Raw genomic sequence first — 14173 nt, forward strand, 5'->3', positions numbered from 1 at the left:
TCCATGAATGGATACTCTGCTAGGACAGATACAACTGGATGACGTGGGACCCCTGTCTCATGCTTCTAGCATAGGATTGAGAAGAGCTGATAAGATATGGTTAGATTTTCCATGAAGGTCTTTGTCCAGCGCTGGGATTTAATAAAATAGCAATGAAAACATCAACAAACCCACATTCATTTATTGTATATCTAAATAGACTGTGTTTTAAGTAACTTCATCTATATGTATTACATGAATCTGGCAAGGCGGGTATTAGTGCCTTTATCCAGGGATCGAACTCAGATCTCCTGCATTGCAGGTGGATTCTTTACCAACTGTCAGTCTTTACCCCGGGAAGCCTTCCAGATGGTGAAGCTCAGAGAAGGAAGATGTCCTTCCTAGGGGCACACCGCAGAGCACACAGATTCCAGCCAGGGTCCTTGCGTCTCCAGCAGGGGCGCTCTTCTACCACACCCAGCTGCCCGCACTGGGGGCTTCCCTGTGTGTGTGGTGTGTGCACTTCTTCCACCTGAGACGGATCCACCCATACAGAAGTGTTGGGGACAGCACGCACGGCCTTTCCTGGATCAGTCTGTGTTGGGACGACTCAAGGGAACTCAGTGCTGATGCTCCAGGGCTTACTGTCTGCTGACATGTTGTCAGGATCAGGAAGGGAGGCGTTTTGGCATCAAGAATATTTTTCATATCCCCTAACAGGTGCTGTGGTGACTCCTACTCCTCTGGTCCTGATGCAACTTGAAATGTGGCTCAAAGGAAAGAAGAAACACCGCCTTTGGCACTTGGTGTCTGAAAGTGAGTGTCCAAATGTAGGGACAGTGGCCGGGGAGGTGGACAGGCTCTTGTGGTTTCTGTGACCATAAAGACAGGATAAGTCTGCTCTGCAGCAGCCCTGTTGTAAGACTCAGTGTGAGCAAAGATGTTGTTCAGTCACTCAGTCATGTCCGACTCTTTGTGACCCAATGGACTGCAGTGTGCCAGGCTTCCCTGTCTTTCACCATCTCCTGGAGCCTGCTCAAATTCATGTCCATTGAGTCAGTGATGCCATCCAACCACCTCATCCTCTGACTTCCCCTTTTCCTCCTGCCTTCAATCTCTCCCAGCATCAGGGTCTTTTCCAGTGATTCAGTTTTTTGCATCAGATGGCCAAAGTATTGGAGCTGGAGCTTCAGCATCCGTCCTTCCAGTGAACATTCAGGGTTGATTTCCTTTAGGACTGACTGGTGAGTAAAGTGGTGGGTGTGTTGGTATCCCAGGACTACTGTAACAAAGTACCACAAACTGGGTAGTTTAAACAGCAGAAATGTATTGTCTCCAAGTTCTGGAAGTTAGAAGTCCAAAATCAAAATGCTGGAGGGACCACACTCCACTGAACGGGGCAGGAGGTCCTTCCCTGCCCCTTTCCGGCTCTGGAGAAACTGGGCCAGTGTCCTGCCAGTAGCCCTGTGCTCCTGTCTTGCAGCTGCCTCAGTGCAGCCCTGGCCTCAGCCTCAGGTAGCTCCCTTCCTGCGTCTCTGTCTTCTTGTGAAGACACCTGTTATACTGGGTTAGGGGGCACCCTAGTCCAGTATGACCACAATTTACAATCCAGTATAATCCAGCTCAGTGGAATCATACTTGTGATCTCCCAGTTTCCAAACAAGGTCATATTCTGAGGTACTGGGAGCTTAAAGATTCTAGCATGACATTTTTTAGTGAAAGATGTTTTTCTCCCATAACTATATGTAAAGCAAAGAACAGATTCTAGCACTAACTCTGTCACTAACTAGCCATGTATCTAGCATTTCCATCTCCCTGGACATTGGTTTGCTCATCTATAAAGTGTGGGAGCTGGAAAAGTTGACTTGTAAGGTCTTATTCTATTAGCCTGAGAATCAAGGGGCTGGGGCGTGGCCTCTGGGCATGCACCTCTGGCGCCTGGACATTGCTGTCAGGACAGGGTATGTGGCTCAACCAGGCTGGACACCATGCAGCTCTCTTCCTGATCCGACCCTGGTCTCCTTCTTCAGTCAGTTGATAGGCTTTGAGGATCCTCAGGATCTGAGATTTCATTTATTTTACCTCTGTGCTGTCTGTAGTGATACAACAAAGAAAATGGTATGAGGGAGGAGGGAGAGATTTATAAACCAGAAACCAGAGAACTAAAGGAAAAAACAGAGACAGTGATCACAGCTCCAATAGGTTAACCATGATAGGCTCCAAGTCTATTGCTGGTGGAAGGGGACAAGCAAAATTATTGCCTCAGTTCTAAGTGCAGATTGTATTGGACCAGTCTTTTCCAGCAGATTATTTCGTTACATTGAAGTGGATGTGTTTATGAGCAGGTTCAGAGCAAATGAATTCACAGAGAAAGTTGCTGGTGGCCTGAGTTGCAGATCATTTCCTTTAGAATTGCTTCATTCAGTGCATCCAGCTGCCCAAGTGACCATGCCTTCACTCCTCTACCTGTGAAGGTCACTCAGATGGGATGCAGGGACCTCTCTTCCCTCTCTAAGTAACTGCAGTGCTGTGCTTGTGAGCTCAGGAGTGATCAACAGTGTCATTCAACATACAGATGGCCAATAGGCACATAACAAGATGCTCAACATCACTATTAGAGAAATGCAAATCAAAACCACAATGAGATGTTATGTGCCTATTGGCCATCTGTATGTTGAATGACACTTTAGAAAGATGGTAACAATAACCCTGTGTACGAGACAGCAAAAGAGACACTGATGTATAGATCAGTCTTATGGACTCTGTGGGAGAGGGAGAGGGTGGGGAGATTTGGGAGAATAGCATTGAAACATGTATAATATCATGTATGAAACGAGTCGCCAGTCCAGGTTCGATGCACGGTACTGGATGCTTGGGGCTGGTGCACTGGGACGACCCAGAGGGAGGGTAGGGGAGGGAGGAGGGAGGTGGGTTCAGGATGGGGAACGCGGGTATACCTGTGGCGGATTCATTTCGATATTTGGCGAATACAAATAGCAAGTGCTTGAGATGGTATGGAAAAAGGGAACTGTACACTGTTCATAGGAATGTAAATTGGTGCAGCCACTATGAAGAACAGTATGGAGATTTTTAAAAAGCTAAAAATAAAGTAGCCATATGATGCAGCAATCCCACTCCTGGGCATATATCTGGAGAAAACTCTAATTCAAAATGATACATGCATTCCACCCTTCATAACAGCACTATTCACAGTAGCCCAGACATTAAAGCAACCTAAATGTCCATCGACAGATGAATGGATAAAGAAGATGTGATATTGATACGTATATACAACAGAATACTAGTCAGCCATAAAAAAGAAAGGAATAATGCCATTTGCAGCAACATGAATAGACCTAGAGATTATGATACTATTTTAAGTGAAGCAAGTCAGACAGAGAAAGACAACTATCACACAATATCACTCATATGTAGACTCTAAAAAAATGATACAAAGGCACTTATTTATAAAACAGAAATAGACTCACAGACTTAGAAAATAAACTTATCTATTATGGGTTTAATAGATACAAACTATATAAAATAAGTAAGCAGCAAGGATTTACTATAGAGCAAAGGGAACTATACTCAATATCCTATAATAACCTATAATAGAAAATAATGTGAAAAAAGTATATAATTGAATCACTTTGCTGTACACCTAAAACTAATACAATATTGTAATTGACTATACCCTGAATACAAATATGATTTCACAAACAAATTTTAAAGAACATTTTATAATAACAACTATCCATCCTCTTTTTCAGAAGTAGCATTATTGGGTTATATTTTGTGTACATTAAAATTCACCCATTTAAAATGTGTATTCCAATGGTTTTCAGTGCTTTCACAATATGGCATATTAATGTTCACAGTATATGTGACCCACATCACACTAGATAACTCTCATACTGGATAGCTATAACAGTCTGATTTTAGAACATTTTATTAACTCTTAAACTAGCGGTCACTCCCAGTTTCTGCTAACACTTCCACTCCCTGCCTTTGACGATCACTAGTCTACTTTCTGTCTTTACAAATTTCATATGCTGATAATTGCATGAAAATGAACTCATACAATATGTGATCTTTATGACTGGCTTTTTTCATTCAACAGAATAATTTAAAGGTTTATCATGATTTAGCAGGTACCAGTGATTTAGAACAGGCAGAGGAACCAGAGATCAAATCGCCAACACAGTTGTATCATCAAAAAAACAAGAGAGTTCCAGAAAAACATCGATTTCTGCTTTACTGACTATGCCAAAGCCTTTGACTGTGTGGATCACAATAAACTGTGGAAAATTCTGAAAGACATGGGAATACCAGGCCACTTGACCTGCTTCTTGAGAAACCTATATGCAGGTCAGGAAGCAAGAGTTAGAACTGGATATGGAACAACAGATTGGTTCTAAATCTGGAAAGGACTATATCAAAGCTGTATATTGTCACCCTGCTTATTTAACTTATCTGCAGAGTACATCATGAGAAATGCTGAGCTGGATGAAACACAAGCTGGAATCAAGATTGTCGGGAGAAATATCAATAACCTCAGATATGGAAGAAAGTGAAGAAGTACTAAAGAGCCTCTTGATGAAAGTGAAAGAGGAGAGTGAAAAAGTTGGCTTAAAACTCAACATTCAGAAAACTAAGATCATGGCATCTGTCTCATCACTTCATGTCAAATAGATGGGGCAACAGTGGAAACAGTGACAGATTTTATTTTTGGGGCTCCAAAATCACTGCAGATGGTGATTGCAGCCATGAAATTAAAAGACACTTGCTCCTTGGAATAAAAGTTATGACCAATCTGCTATTGCTACTGCTAAGTCACTTCAGTCATGTCCGACTCTGTGCGATCCCATAGATGGCAGCCCACCAGGCTCCCTCGTCCCTGGGATTCTCCAGGCAAGAACACTGGAGTGGGTTGCCATTTCCTTCTCCAATGCAGGAAAGTGAAAAGTAAAAGTGAAGTCGCTCAGTCGTGTCTGACTCTTAGCGACCCCATAGACTGCAGCCTACCAGGCTCCTCCATCCATGGGATTTTCCAGGCAAGAGTACTGGAGTGGGGTGCCATTGCCTTCTCCGATGACCAATCTAGACAGCATATTAAAAAGAAGAGACATTACTTTGCCAACAAGGGTCCGTCTAGTCAAAGCTATGGTTTTTCCAGTGGTCATGTATGGATGTGAGTGTTGGACTTTAAAGAAAGCTGAGCACTGAACAACTGATGCTTTTGGACTGTGGTGTTGGAGAAGACTGTTGAGAGTCCCTTGGACTGCAAGGAGATCCAACCAGTCCATCCTAAAGGAAATCAGTCCTGAATATTCATTGAAAGGACTGATGCTGAAGCTGAAACTCCATACTTTGGCCACCTGATGTGAAGAACTGACTCATTTGAAAAGACCTGGATGCTGGGAAAGATTGAAGGCAGGAGAAGGGGACGACAGAGGGTGAGATGGTTGGATGGCATCACCGACCAAATGGATGTGAGTCTGAGTGAACTCCAGGAGTTGGTGATGGGCAGGGAGGTCTGGCGTGCTGCTGTCCATGGGGTCACAAAGAGTTCCGATACGACTGAGGGACTGAACTGAACTGAATGATTTAGCTTCTTTTTGTTGCTGAATGATATTGCATGGCCTGGATCCATCACAGTTTATTCTTTAACTCTCAAACTAGCGGTCACTCCCAGTTTCTGCCAACACTTTCACTCCCTGCCTTTGACGATCACTAATCTACTTTCTGCTTTACAAATTTCACATGCTGATAATTGCATGAAAATGAACTCATACAACATGTGATCTTTATGACTGGCTTTTTTCATTCAACAGAATAATTGACCTTCACCAGTGTTCCTTCACCAGTAGAGGAACACATGGGTTGTTTTCACTTTTTAGTTTCTATGAACAGTGCTGTTGTGAACATTAGAAATGATTTTTTATGTGGATTTGTGTTTTCTTTTCTCTTGGGTTTACAAGCAGGAGTGGAATTCTGAGTCCTGTGGAAGCTATATGTTTAACAGATGGAGAAATGGTCAAATTTTCCAAAGTGGCTGCACCATTTAAAACATCTGCCAGCAATATATGAGGGCTACAATTTCTCCTAATCTTTGCATATGCTTGTTATATTTTTTTTCATCCTTTTAATGATAGCCATTCTAGTGGATGTGAGATGGCATCTCACTGTGCTATTCTTTGGTATTTCCCTAATCATTACTGAGGTTGGGCACGTTTTTCTTCTGCTTATTGATCATCTGGAAGAAGGTCTATTTAGATTCTTTACCCATTTTTAAATTGGGTTGTCTTTTTGTTATTGACTTGTAAGTTTTCTTTGTTTTATTCCAAACACAAATTCCTTATAAGACCTGTCTAACAAATGTTTTCTCCCATTTTGTGAGTTGTTATTTCACTTTCTTGATGGTATTGTTTACCGCACAAAAGATTTTAATTTTCGCGTAGTCTGATTTCTCTCTTTTTCTCTTGTCCCTGTGCTTTGCTCAAGGAACCGTTGTCTAAGTCAGGGTCACAAAGATTTGCTCTTATGTTCTCTTCTAAGAGTTTTACAGATTTGGCTCTAACACTTCTACCTGCGGTCCATGCTGAGTTAGTTTTGTCTGGTGAGAGGCAGGGCTCCATTTTCATCATTCATATGTGGATGTCCAGTTATCCCACTACAGTTTGTTGCAGAGGCTGCTCTTTTCCCATTGAGTGGTTTCAGCATACTTGTCAAAATTCAACAGACACAACTGCTTTTTACATTTTATAGTACCTTGAAATTTTTTCATATTTAAACTGTTTCAGTAATTATGCATGCATATATTTGCATTATGGTTTTTAATTTAATAACATACATATTTTCCAGATTTCTACAGAGAATTTCAACGTTTATACGCCATCATTTTGAGGTATGGTATTTTACCAAACTGTTTCACTGTATTTTGACACATCCATTGCCACATTAACTTGGGGGAAAAAATGAATGAAATTTTGATTGAGTTTGGAATAAAAATTTTGAGTATCAGCATCTTTTGACTTAGACATGCAGGGAATAATAATATTTTCTGTAATCAAGGGAACTGCAGAAATGGAGGAATTTCTAAAAAACCTCACCAGAGAAAGAATGAGATGTAGAAACTTGCCAAATCCAGCAAGCGTGAAGCAAACATTCAACAATACCCATGAAGACTCTTCTCACTCTCTCCTCCATGTCTTCTCAAAATACTAGGAAGATGCTGATGCCAAAGTTAGCAGACTAAGGTAAGAATTGGTGAGAAACCCATTTTGATTGTTACATAGAATTAGAAAATCCAGTTTAAAATAGAATCATGATTGGAGTTTTTGTTGTGAGGATGGTACTTAAGGTAGATCCAAGAGTCATGAGAATTCCTAAGTTTTTATTCCAGGTAAGTGAGAGGAGAAGAAATTATGCAAGTTCACTTTAACCAGATTGTGTCTTATAAAGTTAACATTTCCTTTTGTTTCAATGGATAGGAGAGGAAATTATAGAAAAGTAATAGGATCTAAACTTAAGTAAAATTATTAGGCTTTTTTTTTTTCTTTTCTTTTTTCTATTTTTAGGAGTTTCTCTTTGTGTTGGGCAAATTACCTAGACAAATCTTTAGCAAAAATAAAATGAGAACTAATCTATTAGGCAGTGAAGGATCTATAGGTTATTCAGGAAAGAACTTCTTCTGTAAGTCATTTGGGAATAAAACCATTTTACAGTGGCTATGAACTAATAAGGTGAGGAGGCATCGAGGGTAAGATGAGCTGAGAACAAGTGTGAGCAGAACATACAAGAAGGTGCATGGAGGACTGGCAGGAAAGTAGGCAGGATGGAAAGTCAAGAAAATGAAATAAACCTAAACATCATTTGCATTGTTTGCATTGAAAATGCTAAGTTCTGATTTTTTTTTTTAATGTTTCTCTTTTGGCAAGTTAAAAAAATTTTTTTTTAAAACTAAGAAGTTGTTGAAAGAGAGCTTCACTGGTAAGCAACACAGAAATTGTACAGGAACCCACACGTTTTGTTTTAGAATTATGTTTCTGTTTATAATTTTACAGACTGTCCATAAGTTTTGAGTGGTATGTGACATTCTTAAGTCTCTTTGAAGGTGTGTTAACTTTATCTCTTGCTCTAAAGCAAGTTATCCCTGACTTCTGTGATTTTAGAACCACTATATCACGTCATCCATGATGTTGTGGGTCAGTAACTCTGGAAGGGCTGGCTGGATGATTCGTCTCTGCTTAGTTTGGCAGCAGCTGGGCCTGCAGGATCCACTCAAATCTGATTTCTCCGTTCGCATCAGGTGCCTGGTGCTGCCTGGCCTCTCTCTCTCTCCAGCATCGCATCCTCTGGGTCTTCTGTGTGCGGTGGGAGCCTCTCATGGACCATATTCTCAGGGCTCCAGCACTCCGGTGCTTGCATTGCTTGTCCAGGCCGAGCCTGGAGCTCGTCCCTAGCGTCCTGCTGGTAAAAGCAGCCGTGGTCCAGTTTAGATCCGTGGGGAGGGGAGAGAAAACCCACTTCCCCATGGAAGGAGGATCAAAGGCTTTACAGCTTTCTTCAGTCCTCCATGACCAGCTTATTTTATTTTACTTTTTTTTTTTAGCAGTTTTAGCTTCTGGGGTCTTCTGAGAATCCAGTGAAGGTTAGAGAAAACATTCTCTGCATTTTACATACACTTTTGGTATAATCACTTACCCTGAAGACGTGAGAATCTCAAGTAAGGCTGCTTGATGAAGGGAATTGGAGACAGTGTGGTAATCATTCCCTCGATGTCAGACCCCCTGGGCTGCTCACTAAACCCAGTCTCCTTGGCTCTCTTCCTGCCTCCTTGAGCACGCTTGATGCCCCTCCCCCATCCTTAACCTTCTCCTCTGCTTGCTGGAGGTCTGCCTTTGGAAGGATCTTGGTTGTAGTTTGGCGGTTATAATTTCACAAGGTTCATTTCTCTCAGGGTAGCAATAAACCTGTGAAGTATGACTGGGTCAACATTTCTCCAAATGAGTTCTTCTGTCCATAATTTATAGCCAGCACCAGACATTCTGTGACTAGAAAGACAGGAAGGAAATCATCTCCTGGGATGGTATTTTAATAGCCAGATGTCATTGCCATTAGCGAACTTTTAGGCTGGACACATGGATAACCTTGACAACAGACTTCCCACTCTGGTCCAAGCTGTCCACCTGGATTTTGGTTTTTACCCGCCGAAGTCAATACAAAGATTGTTTCTCAGTTTCATTCTGTAAACTTACAGTGACTGCAACCCGCAGGAACTGAAATGAGGCATCCCTCGCTTGGGAATTTTTTTCGGAAACAATTAACAGGCTTCTTTGGAGTTGTCTTTGTATGAGGAAGCTCTGCAGCCTGCTCACAAGCTTGTAATGTAATCTCAAGACACAGCTGTTGTTTCAGAGAGTTCATTCATGTCAGCAACAATTAAAAAGTTCTTTGTTTTCCAAACATGCTTCCCAGCCTGCCTTGAAGAGCTTGGCAGACAATGACTCCTGCAGCTTGTGGAGAGAAATCTTCCTTGGGGAGAAATCTTCCTTGGGGAGAAATCTTCCTTGGGTGTGGCAGAATGGGTGTGCCCCATTCCTGTCAGTCTGGTTCCATGATGTACTACAGGTACACCTGTGCGTTTTGACAGCGAGGTTTTAAATTTAGGAAATCCACAGTCATCGCTTTGACACTTTGAGGAGTGGCTGCTTGTCACAATGAGTTAAAACATGCTTATGAGATGGGGTGAAGCTCAAGCCACTCTCTTGCAATCACTGTTACCCTGTTTCTTTATTTTTTCATTTTGCATATCAAGGTGATGTTTCCCTGGGACATGAGCCTAATAGCCTGTAAGTCTCTCCCTTGAGTGAGGTGTGTCATACAGCTCACAGGCTCCCTGTGAAGGCTTCGTGCTTTGAGATTGGGAGCCCCTGAACCAGGGAGAACTGAAGGAGGGACATATGACACGATTTCAAAGCCTAGAAGCAGGTTCTTCGCCTGTCAGTGTGGTGAGCCTCTGTCAGGAGCGAAGCAAGGAACAGAGAACGTGTGCAGAGCAGTTTTGTGTCCATCTGACCCTTCACCCCGTGGACGGGGCTTCCTTCACAGCAGGCGGGTGCCAGCTGTGCATCTTTACAGACATTAGTGCCGTTAGTGTGTGCATCTCTCAGGTTGTGCACATATACTTTTTGTCATTTTAATTGTGTGTGTGTGTGTGTGGTAGTTAGAGAGCTCATCAAACAACACACCTCTTCTGTTGTGGTTTCATTTTTAGACCCCTCTTTCTGCTGTGAAGGAGGGAAACAGGTGGAGCTGGGGTAGGTGAGGGGAGCTCATTTATGATAAGCTGAAAGCCACCTTGTTGCACACCCAGGGGGGTGTTTTCCTCTCACTTTTTACGTAATCAGAACGAGCTGCTGGCATCGCGAATGAAATATTGTGTTAGCTACTTAAGAACCAGCTTTATATTCTTGCAAATGCCAATAAAATGAAACAAAACAACCCTGACCCCATCGTCTGAGGCACACAAAAGGTAAAGCTGGACAAAGTATTTCCAACTCAAGTTTCACAAGTCGACAGATTCTATAAAGTCTAATGACATCAATGTAAGAGTGTCAGGCATACATTAGAGTAGATATTGATAAGTGAGATTTTGACTGTCTTGCACGCCTATTGGCACACACCCATCCTGGCTCTCTTGTAGCCACATGGTTTCCATGGTTCAAACTCCCCTTGTCTGGAAAGACGCCCCAGGCCAGGGACACTCCTGTCTCATAAAGTCAGAGCCTCCCAGGGAAGACCTCCAGAGCAACGCAGGGCTGCCATCCTTGGTCTGCATCGCATGATACAGCTTTCTTATTCTGCCTTTGTGAAAGTCAAGACCCACAGTATCTCGGTGGTAGATGTGGACTTAGTCTCAAGTCACTTGTGAAATAAATCTTGCTTCATACAAAAGGAGGAGGATGCAACAGAAGCAGAGAGATTAAGGGATTGCCCAGGGCACACTCTGCTAGTGACAAAGCTGGGATCTGAACCCAGGCCTTTGGACTAAGTTGACCTCAAATATTAAATCAGAAAATTTGATATGAGTGTTCCAGTTGCTATAGATGGAAGGCTTGTGTTTCCTAATTTTCTGCATTGAAACCTAACTCACAACGTGATGCTTTTAGGAGCAGGGTCTTGGGGTGGTGATGTGGTCAGAGGGTGGAGGCCTCATAGCTGGAATTAGTGCCCTTATAACAGAGACCCTGCCCGATTTCCCAGGTGGAACAGAGGAAAGAATCCGCCTGCCAAGGCAGGAGACAAAGGAGACCCTGGTTTGATCCCTGAGTCAGGAAGTTTCCCTAGAGAAGGAAATGGAAACTGACTCCAGTATTCTTGCCTGGAAAATTCCATGGATAGAGAAGCCTGGTGGGCTACAGTCCATGGGCTTGCAAAGAGTTGGACGTGACCGAGCACACACACACCCACTCCAGTGCCTTGCCCCTTCCACCCTGTGAGGACTCAGAGAGAAGATGCCATTTACGGATCAGGACCTGGGTCCTCACCGGACGCTGAATCTGTCTGTGCCTTGTTCTTGGATGTCCAGCCTCCGAAACAGTGAGAAGTACACGTCTGTTGAAGCTGCCTCGTCTGTGATAGATTTGTTATGACAGCCTGAGCAGGCTAGGCCTTAGGTCTTTTTCTTTTTATAGTTTTATTGAGATATACTTCATACACCATAAAATATACTCATTTAAAGTGTATAGTTGTGTGTTTTCTCACATATTCAGAGAGCAATCACCGCTGCCTTTTAGGTCATTTTAATACTACATAAAGGGACTCTGTGCCCATTAGCAGTTGGTTCTCAATCACCCTAGCTGGCCCACGCCCAGCCCTAAGCAATGGCTAACACTCTCTGCATCTTTATGGATTTGCCTGTTGTGGGCAAGGGGAATCAATACAGTATGTGGTCTTTTGTGACTGGCTTCTTTCACTTGGGATAATGTTTCAAGGTTTGTCCATGTGTGGCAGGTGTCCATACTTCATACTTTTTAAATTGCTGAATAACATTCCATTGGCTGGCCAGCCCACATCTGTTTATCCATTCATCAGTGGATGGCATATAGGGGTACCCAGTTTTTGGCTGTTAGGAACAATGCTGTTGTGAACATCGTGGGCAAGCTTCATGCACACGTGTATTTGTATTTCTCATGGGTGTGTACCTAGGAATGGAGTTGTTGGGTAATATGGTAACTCTAGTCAAGGTCCGTCTAGTAAAGGCTATGGTTTTTCCTGTGGTCTTGTATGGATGTGAGAGTTGGATTGTGAAGAAGGCTGAGCGCCAAAGAATTGATGCTTTTGAACTGTGATATTGGAGAAGACTCTTGAGCGTCCCTTGCACTGCAAGGAGTCCAACCAGTCCATTCTGAAGGCGATCAGCCCTGGGATTTCTTTGGAAGGAATGATGCTAAAGCTGAAACTGAAGTACTTTGGCTACCTCATGTGAAGAGTTGACTCATTGGAAAAGACTCTGATGCCGGGAGTGTTTGGGGGCAGGAGGAGAAGGGGACGACAGAGGATGAGATGGCTGGATGGCATCACTGACTCGATGGACGTGAGTCTGAGTGAACTCCAGGAGTTGGTGATGGACAGGGAGGCCTGGCGTGCTGCGATTCATGGGGTCGCAAAGAGTCGGACACGACTGAGTGACTGATCTGATCTGATCTGATGGTAACTCTATTTTAATTTTTTTAGAAACTGACAAACTGTCTTCCATTGTTATTTATTTATTTTTTATGAGGTTTTTTTTTTGCTTTTTAATTGAGGTATAGTTGATTTGTAGTGTTGTGTTAGTTTCAGGTGTAGAGCAAAGTGATTTCATTATACATACATATTTATCTATTTTTTCAGATTCTTCCCTTTTATAGGTTATTATAAAATATTGAGTGTGCTATACAGTAAGTCCTTGATGTTTATCTACTTTATATATGGTAGTGTGTATGTTAATCCCAGGCTCCTAAAAGTTATCCCACTACATCCGACATGAGTTTGTTTTTACAACAAAGTGAAAATGTTATGTTGATAGTGACCATGAGCCAAGGAAACTTTAGTGAATTACAAATATATGCATAACTACATAAGCACAAGTCTGTATATAATAATACACAGTTCAATTATGGAAAGGAGCAAGACATTTCTCATAGCTAAAAATGAGACTATATAAAGCAAAAACCTTGCTTTCCACATCTCAGATTACTTGCACAGGCTATATTTAAACCAGCTTACAGACAACAGGCTTCTGGTTCACAGTTAGACAGATGTGGCCAAGTTAATGTTGTCAGCTCTTGTACTTGGCATTTCTGGGCACAGACAATGGCAACAGCTTTGTTATAAGGATGTTAGAGTATTTTGAAATACGAAAATGAAAGTCAGCAAGAGAGAAGACTGCCAATGCAGGACAGGGCTGGTTTTTACACTGAGGGTCTCTAAGCAGCCCGATTGGACTTGGCATCAGGGTCCCCGGGATGCAGACAGTGGTGTCGTCTGGAGCAGCCCTCGCTGACCCAGGTGCGAGCACACAGATGAGGCTGTTGGATTTTTCATTTGCATTTCTAGTAATGCATTTTGCCAGCCCTTTTTCTTAACTTTTCACTGTGTGTGATGGCAGGAATTCTAAGATCTATGTCCAGACTCCACACGACCCTTGCTCTGAGTCTCGGGCCCCACCTCCATCTGTAGCATAGGAGTCATTACCCCCCAACCACTTCCAGGGTCAGCATTCCCAGATGACAGGGAGAGAGTGGGTGGCACCAGCACTCTGAGCTGCCCAGCTCTAAAGAAAGGGTGCTGACACAAGCCAGGAGAACTCTGTCCTTGGGTAGATGGTCTAAGGGACACTGAGAATGCTCAGAGCACTGACTGACAATTTTGTTTCCAGATCTACCTGTGGTTGATACCCAGTGCTACTATGTACAGCACCAAAAAACACATTTCTAAGCTAATGTGTGTGTGTGTGCTCAGTCGCTTCAGTCATGTCCGACTCTTTGTGACCCCATGGATTGCAGCCTGCCAGGCTTCTCTGTCCATGGGGATTCTTCAGGCAAGTAACTGGAGTGGGTTGCCATTTCCTTCTCCAGGGATGTTCCCGATGCAGGGATCTAACCCACGTCTCTTATGTGTCTTGCATTGGCAGGCGGGATCTTCACTG

The 14173-nt window shown here is 42.9% G+C and overlaps 1 long non-coding RNA gene across 1 annotated transcript; it reads left to right on the forward strand.

Annotated features, from left to right (window-relative positions):
• The first annotated feature begins 618 nt into the window (after positions 1–618).
• Positions 619–7286, forward strand: LOC133252386 (uncharacterized). Its single transcript, XR_009737899.1, has 3 exons — positions 619–795; positions 6844–6886; positions 7054–7286. It is a non-coding gene; the product is annotated as an uncharacterized LOC133252386 (long non-coding RNA).
• Positions 7287–14173: the final 6887 nt, after the last annotated feature.

Source organism: Bos javanicus, chromosome 8 (genome assembly GCF_032452875.1).
Source record: "Bos javanicus breed banteng chromosome 8, ARS-OSU_banteng_1.0, whole genome shotgun sequence".
Classification (NCBI taxonomy): domain Eukaryota; kingdom Metazoa; phylum Chordata; class Mammalia; order Artiodactyla; family Bovidae; genus Bos; species Bos javanicus.